We start from the raw sequence: 12,924 nt of genomic DNA, 5'->3' as shown, positions 1-12,924 counted from the left end.
CCTAATGTCGGGGGTTTAAATGGAGAGAAAATGTTTTGAGAAACGATGTACAAATGCGCTTCACACAATTGATGTGTGTATGGATTGGGATAACACTTGTATGAGCCCCTAATAAAATGTTAAAAAAGAGAAAAAAATAAATAAATAAAATAAATAAAAAATAAATAAATAAAGTGGAAAAAAAACAAAAAAACAAAACAAAACAAAAATCAGGAAGAGTGTGCATCAGGGTTGTAACATACTCATTCAAAGTGTATGCTGAGCAAATCAGAGAAGCTGGCATTAAGAATGGAGGAAGGCTTATTATCAACCTTGCATCCTGACAGCAAGGAGAATTTGAAGCACTTGCTGATGCCTTTTCTATGGATTATAACTTAATATAAAGGAAACAAAAACACTCACAAAAGGACCAATAGATAGCAGTCTGGTGAATGAAGAAAGGATTGAAATTGTCAAGCATTTAATTTGACTTGGATCTGCAATCAATGCTCATAGAAGCAGTGGTCAAGACAGCAAACAGCATATTGCATTGGACAAATATGCTGCACAAGATCGATTAAAAGTATTAAAGAGCAAAGATGTCACTTTGAGGTCTAAATGCACCTGATACTAATAATGTTATGTTCAATCACTCATATGCATATGAAAGCTGTCGGTGAAGAATATTGAAAATACCATAGACCAGTGGTTCTCAACCTTCCTAATGCCGCACTCCTTTAATACAGTTCCTCATGTTGTGGTGACCCCTCAACCATAAAATTATTTTCATTGCTACTTCATAACTGTAAATTTGCTACTGTTGTGAATTGGCCAACCCCTGTGAAAGGGTCGTTCTACCCTCAAAGGGGTCACGACCCACACGTTGAGAACTGCTTCCATAGACTGTCAGAAGAACAAACAAATCTGCCTTGGAAGAAATACAACCAGAGTATTCCTTAGAAGCAAATATGGCGAGATTTTGTTTCCCACACTTTGGACATATTATCAGCAAAAATCAATCCTTTTATCAAGAGAGACCAATCCCTGTAAAAGGACATCATGCTTGTTAGAGTGTCAGTAAAAAAAAGGAAGATCCTCAAGCATATGAATCAACACCTTGGTTGCAAGCATGGGATCACACATACCAATACTTTAAAAGATATAGTACCAGGCAGCGTTTTGTTGTACACAGGGTCATTATGAATCAAAGTGGACTTGACTGCAACTAACAACAGCAACAACAATAACATCTTGATAAATTACATCTGATAATGATAACATCAGTAAGTTATGTGCTTACTTTGTATATGGTACATATTGCTACTGTTGTTGTTGTTGTTGTTGTTGTTGTTGTTAATACGCACCCAAATAGGTTCCTATTCATAGTCTCTCTATGTACAACAACAAAATTCTACCCTATTCCCACTATTTTTGTACTGAGTCCAGTATTGAACACATTGTGTCAGTCCATCTCCTCAAATATTTTTTCCACTGTCTTTCTGCTTTATCAAACATGATGTTCTTTTACAGTGCATTGATAGCATGTCCAAATTATGTGAGACAAAGTCTCACCACTCATGTTTTTTTCTTTCTTATTTTTAATTAAATACTTTTACTGGGGGCTCTTATCACAATCCATCCATCCGTCCATCCATCCATCCATCCAGTGTGTCAAGCACATTTGTACATATGCTGCCATCATCATTTTCAAAGCGTTGTCTATCTACTTAAGCCCTTGATACCAGCTCCTCATTTCCCCTCCTTTCCCCACCCTCCCTCCCTCAGGAACCCCTGATAAATTAAAATTATTATTGTCATATCTCACATCATCCACTGACTCCCTTCACCCGCTTTTCTGTTGTTCATCCCCCTGGGAAGGGGTTGTATGTATGTCGATCTTTGTGATCAATTCCCCCTTTCTCCCCTCACCTTCCCTTTATCCTCCTGGTATCTCTATTCTCATTATTGGTCCTGAGGGGTTTATCTGTCCTGGATTCCCTGTGTTTCAGACTCTTATCTGTAGTGTATACATGTTCTGATCTAGTCAGGTTTGTAAGGTAGAATTCGGTCACAATAGTGGGGGAGGGGGAGCATTAAATAACTAGAGGAAAGTTGTATGTTTCAATGATGCTACACTGCACCCTGACTGGCATATCTCCTTTCCATGGCCCTTCTTTAAGGGGATGTCCAATTGTCTACAGATGGGCTTAGGGTCTTCACTCTGTGCCCCGCTCCCATTCACATTGGTATTCCTTTGTTGTTTTGTTTGGTTTTGCCTTAGCTTTGCATTTATTAATGTCTTTGCATGACTATCTAGATAAGATATGAAGAATAAACAATTTGGAGAAGAAAACAATGGGACAGATGGTGGGGAGGGTGGGAACAGGAGAAGAGGAGGTGGGAGAAAGAAAAGGGTGTGTGTGTCAACCAACCCAGGGACAAGGGAACAAACAACAAATGTACTAAAATTGATGTAGAGAAGGGCGTAAGATGCCTATTGGGGCTTAATCAAGCGCAATGTAACAGCAAGGAATTACTGAAACCTGAATGAATGTCAAATATGATATGGGACAAGAGGAAAGGAAAAGGAAAAAGAGGAAAGAACCAGGAGGCAAAGGACATTTATAGAGGTCTAAATACAGGCATGTATATATGTGAATATATTTACATATAACGATAAAGAAACAGATTTATGTACCATATATACTCAAGTATAAGCCAACCCTAATATCAGCCGAGGTACCAAATTTTACCACAAAAACTGCATTAAAGAATGTGCTGAGGGAGGGGGTAGCGGGGACAGAGTGAGAAAAAATGAGGAACTGATACCAAGGGCTTAAGTGGAGAGCAAATATTTTGAGAATGATGAGGGCAATGAATTTACAAATGTGCTTGACACAATTGATGTATGTATGGATTGTGATAAGAGTTGTATGAGCCCCCAATAAAATGATTTTTTTAATGTGCTGAAAAACTCGACTTATACATGAGTATATAGGGTACTTATATTTATATGTTAAGTATTAAGGTAGCAGATGGACATTGGGTCTCGATCCAAGTACTCCTTCAAAGCAAGAACACTTTGTTCTAATAATCCGGCATTCTGTGATGCTCACCTTCCTGACATGATTGCTGAAGACAAAATAGGTGCATAAGCAAATGTGGTGAAGAAAGCTGATGGTGCCCGGCTATCAAAAATATAGTGCCTGGGGTCTTAGAGGCTTGAAGATAAACAAGCGGCCATTTAGCTGAGAGGCAACAAAGCCCACATGGAAGAAGCACACCAGCCTGTGTGATCACGATGTGTCAAAGGGATCAGGTATCAGGCATCAAAGACCCAGAACAAAACCACTCATGTTTCTCAAGAACATTCTTGCTGCACTTCTTCCAATAGAGATTTGTTTGTTCTTCAGGCATTCCTTGGTACTTTCAATATTGTACCCCAGCACCAAAATTCAAATGCATTGATGGTTTTTCCAGATTTCTCACTCATTGCCAAACATTCACATGCATATGAAGCGAGTGAAAATACCCTGGCTTTGGTCAGGTACACCTAGTCTTCAAAGTGATATCCTTTCTCTTTAACACTTTAAAAAAATCATTTTATTGGGGGCTCATACAACTCTTATCACAATCCATACATACATCCACTGTGTCAAGCACATTTGTACATTTGTTGCCATCATCATTTTCAAAACATTTGCTTTCTATTTGAGCCCTTGCTATCAGCTCCTCATTTTACCCCCTCCCTCCCCACCACCCCTTCCTCATGAACCCTTGATAATTTATAAATTATTATTATATTGTCATCTCTTACACTGTCCAACATCTCCCTTCACCCACTTTTCAGTTGTCCATTCCCGGGGAGGGGGTTATATGTAGATCCTTGTAATCGGTTCCCCTTTTCTACCCCACCTTGTGCTGCAGATTTTCTTTCTTCTCTACTGCTTCTATGAGCCTTGATTGTGGATCCAAGCAAGATGAAATGCTTGACAATTTCAATATTACAGTCTTCATTAATCATAGTTCTGTCTATTGGCCCGGTTGTGAGAAATTTTGTTTTCTTTATATGGAGTTACAATCCATACTGAAGGCTGCAGTCCTTGATCTTCATCAGCAAGTGCTTCAACTTCCCCACTTTCAGTAAGCAAGATCGTGTCATCTGCATATCACAAATTGCTAATAAACCCTTTAAAAAAATCTAGATGTCATGTTCTTCTTCATATAGTCCAACTTCTCAGATACTTTTCTCAGCATTCAGATTGAATATATCTGTTCAAAGGATACAACCCTGATTCATACCTTTCCTGATTTTAAACCATGCAATATTCCCTTTTTCTGTTTGGCCAACTGCTATTTGGTCTATGTATAGATTGTCCATGAGCACAATGAAGTGCTCTGGAATTCCTACTCTTCTCAATGATATCCGTAGTTTGTTACTATCCACACCTTTGCCTAATCAGTAAAACACAAGTAAACATCTTTTTGGCATTCTCTGCTTTCAGCCATGACCCATCTGACATCAGCAATGATAGCCCTCCGGCCAAATCTTCTTCTGAATCTGGTTTGAATTTCTGGCAGCTCCCTGTTGATGTATTTCTGAAACTGTTGTTGAAGGATATTCAGTAAAAATTAAATTGTATGTAGTAGTCATGATATCATTTAATCATTTCTGCATTTTGTTGGGTCATCTTTCTTTGGAATGGGCACAAGTATGGATCTCTTCCAGTTGGTTGACCAGGTACCTGTCATAAATTTCTTAGCATAGGTGTGCAAGTGATGCCAGGGACTTCTCAGCTTTTGGGAACATTTCAATTGGCAATCTGTCAGTTCCTGGAGCTTTGTTTTTCACCATTGTCTTCAGTGCAACTTAGATTTCTTCCTTCAGTACCATTGGTTCTTGATCATACGATGCTTCTTGAAATGATTTAATGATAATAGTTTGTACAGGGACTCTGTGTATTCCTTCCATCTGCGTTTGATGCTTTCTGCATCTTTCAATATTTTACCCATAGCTTTTTCAGTATTGTAACTTGAGGCTTAAAATTTTTGATCAATTCACCTGAAATTTTTCTTCAAAACATGATGAGCATGTTCTTTCCTTTAGGTTCTCTAGTTCCAGGGTGTTTTTTTCTTCCATTGCATTGCATTATAATACTTTATGTTGACTTCTCAAGCTGCCCTTGGAAATTTGATGTTCAGCTCTTTTACTTCATCATTTATTCCATTTGCTTTAACTATTCTATAATCAAGATATAATCAAGAGCATGTTTCAGAATTTCTTCTGGCATTCACTTTGTTTTTTTCTTTATTTCTTGTCTTTTAATGACTTTATTAAGGTAAGTTCCCTAGCTTATATGTGTATACAAAGAAAGAAATGTATATCAAGAAAGGTCGCCCACACCATTGTAAAAGTGGACCAGTCCAGTCTGATTCAAGCCCATGGGTCAGATGTTAAGTTTGAGGTTTTTCCTGGCCTATATAGCTGCTGGAGATGATGAATCAGGAAGCAGAAAGATGAATCTCAATTCAGGAAGGCCACACGCTAGTGGAAATAGAGGTGAATTAATCCAAGGTCAGCAGGTAATATGGCAGGCCACTAATAGCTCCAGGGCACATAGGCAAAATGATGGCCTGTTGGCTTAAGTACAAAGAACCAGAGTTTAATGAAATAAATGCAGGATTCATATCTGCATGAAGAGACAAGATTTTCCCACAAAGTATGCTTATGTCGGAGTAGGTCATACACCCAAGGAAATGTCCTTTCCATTGCATCAAGCCTGTGAGATACACTCCACTTCCATCCTCTTACAACTGCTTTTCTGCCCACAGCAAATCCTATCATGAGGTTGATTACATTGGTAGGCAACATCATGGAGGATTATCGGGCCCTGTCAAACCATTCAGACTCCGGGCCAAGACAAGTTATCTTAAACCCAGTTATCACATGACCTTTTGCTTTATTCATGTCTGCTGGTGCTCTTGTCGTCATCTCACAGCATGCTAAGTAATGTACAATGAGTCAAATCTCTTCTTGAGATGTTCTCAAACTTCAGGTGGAATATACTCAATGTCATATTTTGGTTCTCGTGGACTTATGTTAATTTTCTTCAGTTTCCACCTGAACTTACATAGGAGCAATTGATGGTCTTTTCCACAATCAGCCCCTGGCCTGTTTTTCACTGCTGATATTGAACTTCTCTGTCATTTTTTACCATAGATGTAGTTACTTTCATTTCTGTGTTTTCCAGCTGAAGAAGTCCACATGTACAGTCACTGTTGGTATTTGGAAGAAGTCACTGGTCTGGGAAACTTCATGTTTGTCATGATGGCCATTCTTTCCAACTGCTGTTCCCTCCTCTTTGTTTCACACGTTGGGGTTCTGCTCACCAGTACTGAGCAAGGAGTCTTGTTTGCAATTTCAGACTCAATAATTTTGTAGAAGTCTTCAATTCCTTCCTCCCAGATTTTAGTGGTTGGTGCATAAATTTGAATAACACTTGTTATTAACTGGAGTTCTCTGTATGCTTCTAGATATTGTCCTACAACAGAGAGCATTGTACTTCAAGATGGATCTTGAAAAGTTCTTTTGGAGGATGAATGCTATACCATTCCTCTTGAATTTGTCATTCCCAGCATGGTCAAAATATCACTGTCTGATTCCAAATTGCCAACACAAATCCAGTTCAGCTTACTAATATTAGCCTATAAATCTTTATGCATTCCATTTCACTTTTTATGAGTTCCAATATTCCTAGATTTATACTACATACATTACACATTCTGATTAATAATACATTTTGGCAGTTGTTTGTTATCATTTTGGGTCATGGTCGGTCAGCTAGTGAAGGTCCCAAACTTTACTCCATCCATATCACTCGAGCCTACTCTTCTTTGGGAAGGCAGTTCTTCAGTCATATTTTGAGTACTGTTGACATTAGGGGCTCATCTTCCAGCACTGTATTTCACAAAATTCTGCTGCTATTCATAAGGTTTTCAGTATGTCTGGCCATAATCTGCTAGTTTTCATAAGGTTTACAGTGGTGAGTTCCTCAGACGCAGACACCCTAGTCTTTCTTCATAGTTGTTGTTGTTGTTAGGTGCCATCAAGTCACTTCTGAGACATATGATCTTATGCCCGACGGAGTGAAACGCTGCCCGGTCCTGTTCTTATGCCGGAGCCCAGCGTTGCAGCCACCGAGTCCCTCTTCTTCATAATCACTCACGATACTTTCCCGTGCTGAGATCGTACACAGCAAAACATGACCCCGCGAATGGTTGTAAGTGCAGCTCCGTGTAACGCGAATATATCCCAAATTAGAGACTACCTGTAAATAAATGAAATCCTGTAATAGTTATGTATCATTTATTCACAAAAAAATGAGATCTGATGGAGTAGCACATTCTACATTGTACGTAATGCTATGAGGGAAAATGGAGCCAGTGCATGGCAGAAAACACTTAGAAGAGGAAAACTCAAATGGTTCCCACTAAAATGAGTGCTAGAAAAGTGGTAAGACTGTACCCTGCCAAAGGCAGAACACTCGTGAGACTCTCTGAAAAAAACCCCATCCAGTCCAGGCTCTCATGGGTTTCCCTGTAATATTACATACCTATTATGCATCGGATACTGTGGCTGATGGCATGGTATGGACAGCTTTTCTTTTAAGTTTCCCAATGCCTCTAGAATAAAGAAATTATTAGCTCTATTTCTAGATGAGGAACCCCGTCAGCAGGGCAAGGATGTGATCGACCCAAGATCTCATAGTTCGTAATTAGGCAGTAGGACCAGGAGTTAAAACATTTCAGGGACATATGTAGTTTATTTAAACATTTTATAAATCCACACTAGAATGTTGTTCTAGAAAAAGACTCAAACTATTTTCCATCCAAATCCCTTCCATTTGTGTGTGTCCTTTCTAAATGTTCTTACCTGGGCAGAAAAGAGCCTAAGCGAGTAGCCTTCAACGTTGTCCAGGAACTTGCTGTAAATGAGAGGCAGAGTGAGGGGAGGTGCTCAGAGATAAGGTGCTGAGCCAATGGGATCTATTTCTGAAACATGACAGGTGATCTTGCTATCATTGCAAACTGTTTGTCAACAACTTGAGAGGAAGCCTGAGAGAAGAGAGCAGCGAGGCCTGGGCCATCAGAGCACAGAGTCATGTGCCTTGATGCTTTTGGTGAACATAACTGGTCAGGGTTTGGACTTCCCCTTCTCCCTCCTAATTTGGTCCCTGTGCTCATTTTGGTTTCAGCACACAGCTTTATGGAATAGCAGAAAAAGTATGAACACTGGAGAGATAGACCCAGCTCTGAGGACGAGCTCTGCCACTGCCTAACTGTGTACTCTCCACATCTGGGTTTGTGTGAAGATTAAACTTGATCATGCTAGTTACAGTATCTGGCTCACACAAAGCTCTTATTGCCCACTTAAAATGAGCCTTAACGAATTGCTATAGGACCACCAGGTGGTGCTAGCCTCCCATCTCCACTGCCTTCGAGTTTCAAAGTAACCTCATTGCTTGCTGCTCTTTCCCAAGTCTATGCCTGTCTGCCTGTACTTTTTCCTTATCCCCACACCCTTCGTTCCCAACTCACACAATGCCACCATCAAGGTGTCATGGGTATGGAAAAATACTGATCCAGACTCAAATACTGATCCAACCCCTGACCCCAAAGGGAACATTTTAAAGTCCAGTCCCAAAGTACAAATAAACAAAAGGCTACATTTGAGTCTCTCTGTCCTCCCTCATACCCATACCATGTCCCACCATGTTTGCATGGCATTTTTATCATTGCCAGCCCTGCTATACAGCGCACTGAATCTGGTATCAGACAAATATTAGGACAAATCTGGGCCTGACTGCGTACTCTCTGACTCTTGACACACTGTGTAACCTCTCTGAGCCCCAGTGGCATAGTGGGCTATACACTGGACTGCTAACCACAAGCTCAACATTTGGAACCTGACATTTGCTTTGAGGGAGAAAGATGAGGGTTTTTTATTGCTCATTCCTTTCTATTCCAGGGCTGCTGTCAAGATGTACGGTCTTGGAAAATCACAGAGGCAGTTCTATTCTGTGCATAGGGTCTCTATGAGTCAGACTCAACAGGCCGGCAGTGAATTTGATGTCTCAAATGCATTGCCAGGTAATGGAAATAATATCCCTACCTCATTAGTCAACAATATTTATCAAATGCTTAACTGCTTGGTAGGCAATCTATTAGCACTGGGGATATGAGCAAGAATGAATCCATCGGGGGCATGCAGCAGAGCAGCGGGGGGAGCAGAGCAATGAAGTGCCCAGGGATAGATGCGGTGCCAGGGCATGGCACCCCATCAGAATCAACTGGAAAGCACTCGTGAAGGACAACAAATAGACCCTGAACTATTTATGATTGTGTGTGTGTGTTCTTGTTGTTGCTATTGTTTTACTTTCTATTGTTGCTTCGTTGTGTTCAGTCTTGTGGTGGTACATAGCATGTCTAGCTGGAAGGGATAGGCGGGATAAATAAGCCAGAAGAGAGAACAACGGGATGACAGTTTTGGGGGGACATAGGAGTAGGGGAGGTGGGGGAAAAGGAAGTGGATGTTAAAAAATCCAGGGACTAGGGAACAACAAGTGATCCAAAATCAGTGATAAAGAGGGTGTAAGAGATCTGGCAGAGCTGGATCAAGGGCAATGTAACTGAGAGGAATTCCTAAAACCCAAATGAAGGCTGAACATGATAGTGGGACAAGAGGAAAGTACAAAGAAATAGAGGAAAGAAGTAGGGGGCAAAGGGTAGTCATAGAGATTTAAATACAGGCACATATAGATGTAAATATATTTATATATGATGACTGGGAAATAGATCTATGTACATATATTTATAGGTTTAGTATTAAGAAAACAGATGGACAGTGGGCCCCTGCTCATATACTCCCTCAACACAAGAACACTTTGTTCTAACAATTTGACAGTCTGAGATGCTCACCTTCCTGGCACGATCACTGAAGACAATGGGGGCACAAGCAAATGTGGTGAAGAAAGCTGATGGTGCCCGGCTACCAAAAGATATAGTATCTGAAGTCTTAAAGGCCTGAAGATAAACAAGCAGCCATCTGTCTGAGAAACAACAAAACCCACATGGAAGAAGCACACCAGCCTGTCCTGACTCGATCACTGAGGACAAAGTGGGTGCATAAAAGAAAGCTGATGGTGCCTGGCTGTCAAAAGATATAGAATCTGGGGTCCTATAGGTTGGAAGATAAACACGGGGTCATTTAACTGAGAAACAACAAAGAAGCACACCAGCCTGTGAGATCACAAGGTGTCGAAGGGATCAGGTATCAGGCATCAAAGACCAAAAGAAAAAAAGGAAAAAATCATAGCATTGTGAATGACGGGGAGTGCAGAGTGGGGACCCAGAACCCATCTGTGGGAAATTGGGCATCCCCTTGCAGAAGGGCTGTGGGGAGGAGACGAGCCAGTCAGGGTGCAGTGTAGCAATGATGAAATATACAATTTTCCTCTAGTTTTTGAATGCTTCCTCCCCCCCACTATCATGATACCAATTCTACCTTACATATCTGACTGGACCGGAGGATGTACACTGGCACAGATAGGAACTGGAAATACAGGGAATCCAGGACAGATGAACCCCTCAGGACCAGAGATGAGAGTGGCAATACCAATGGTGGGGGGTGGATGGAAGGTGAGGGAGAAAGGTTTAACAGATTACACGGATCTACATATAACCTCCTCCCTGGGGAATGGACAATGGAGAAATGAGTGAGGGGAGACATCAGATGGTGAAAGATATGACAAAATAATAATAATTTATGAATTATCAAGGGCTCATGGGGGAGGGGGGGGGAAGTGAGGCGATGATTCCAAGGGCTCAAGTAGAAAGCAAGTGTTTTGAGAATGATGAGGGCAACAAATGTACAAATGTGCTTGACACAGTGGATGTATGTGTGGATTGTGATAAGAATTGTGAGCCCCTAATAAAATGATTTAAAAAAAATTTTTTAAAGCATGAATCCATCTATAAATGTAAGGCTGAAACTTTTCAATACTGTAAGAGAGGCACATGGTGTTATGAGGCATCATGCCTGACTTAGAATATTTGAGCGAGACAAGGAGGTAAATTGACCGACTTCGTTGGAGATGGATTGAATGTGGGAGGTAAGGTAGAGTAGAGGGATGAGTCAGAAATGATTCCTTACTCTCTGACGGGTTTATTGTTGCAGTTAGTTGTCATTGTCAAGTTGATTCTAACTCATGGTGACTCCATGTGTGCAGAGTATAACTGCTCCATAGGAAGGCAACTGCCAGACCTTTCTTACAAGACCCCTGAGAGTGATTTCAAACTGTCAACCGCTTGGCTAGTAGTTCAGCGCTCAAGCATTTGCACCACTCAAGCATTTCTCTCTGGTTAGCAGCAGGTGCCGTTCACCAAGGACAGCTTGGTGGAGGTGGGGCAGGTTTGGGGAATCACTATGGCTTGTGGTGGATACACACACATGTTTGGAAACCACTGCTATTTGTCTGGGACATTTACACATTTTGCTTCATTTAATTTCATCCCTTCAGGAGCATTGTTAGAGGAATTATAATTCTCATTTTCCAGGAGTGGAAATAGACTCAGCAGTTTGAAATTACTTGCCCTGGATCTCACAGCTAGTTAGTGGAGAAGCTGGGATTAGCTTTCATTCTCGATCTCCAACACGTATTTTTTCCACTACCTCACCCTGTGGGGCCCGGCAAAGCCTGCAGGGGAGGGCAAGGCTGGCCAGACAAGGCCAAGGACGCTGAGAAGGAAGAAAGGGAGCTGGGAATGGAACGGGGGAGTGGGAGAAAAGAGAAAGACTTGTGACCAGAGCAGGAAAGATATTCTCCAGGGACTTGATTAAGATTTATGTTTTGGAGACAAGTTGAGCAAGCCAAACTTAGGTTCATATTTCATAGCCCTCCCCTCCCCTTGGCCCTGAATCACACGGAGGTAGTGGGGAGGGGCTAATGAGGAGGCAGTTTATGAAGTGACCTGAGGCCCAGGGCTATATTTGAAATTAGTATGGGAATTTCAGTCAGAGGAGTCAAGTTTCAGGGCCAGGACAAAGGCCAGCAGCTGGGGCCCTATGGAGAGATAGAAAGCTGACCCTTCCTGGCTAGCTCTGGCCCCAACCTTCCTGACACCCACTCGCTGCCCCTAGCGTTCTAGGAAGCAATAGGAGGCACTGGCTTGACGTAAGGTTTCTCATATCGGGAGCAGTCTTCTGTGCAGCTATGTGGGTCAAGGACAAAGGGAGCAGGGCCTGAGAAAGGGCTGAAGAGTAGGTTTTGACAGGAGAGGGTTGCTGTCTGTCTGCTTCTCTCCTCACTCAAGCTTCCCAGTTAGCCCTGTTCTTGTTCCCACACCTCTAACTCCACCCCCCAGCCTGCCATGGGACTGCCAGAGACACAACTCAAAAAGTCAAGTGGTTCCCCAATAGAAATCTCACACTCTGTACCTCACCACCTCAGGGTCAGGCTCCTAAATCTCTTTTAGGTGACAACGAGGAATCTATTAAGGCAGAGTTTCTGCTGGACTCTGACAACTTTTGGAGTGTATGGAATCCTCTTAAGGGCCAGACATTTCTCTGTGATAATGTTCAAACTTTTTATTACCACAAAAATCTAGACCAAACGCTGTAAACTTATTGACATCACACATCTGAATGACCTCCTTCTAACAAGGATATCATGGTCCTCATTTCCATTTGCATTGTTGTATTAGAATCAGATTAGGTGTATGTAACATATTCACAGTCTAAACCAGCAGTGGTTGAGACAAGATAGGTTAATTCTCTATCACATCAAAGTATGGAGATAGAAGGGTATGAAGGTTTGGTGTGATAGGTCTAGGGCAGTGGTTCTCAACCTTCCCAATGCTGCGACCCTTTCATACAGTTCCTCATGT

General features: G+C 41.5%; 1 pseudogene; it reads left to right on the top strand.

Annotated features, from left to right (window-relative positions):
- Window positions 1-12,924, top strand: part of LOC101654776 — a 55,200-nt pseudogene that overhangs the window by 37,055 nt on the left and 5,221 nt on the right.

Source organism: Echinops telfairi, unplaced genomic scaffold, assembly GCF_000313985.2.
Source record: "Echinops telfairi isolate 266 unplaced genomic scaffold, ASM31398v2 ScPeMD7_20;HRSCAF=75, whole genome shotgun sequence".
Lineage (NCBI taxonomy): Eukaryota > Metazoa > Chordata > Mammalia > Afrosoricida > Tenrecidae > Echinops > Echinops telfairi.
This window is presented reverse-complemented; position numbering and strand designations above follow the sequence as displayed.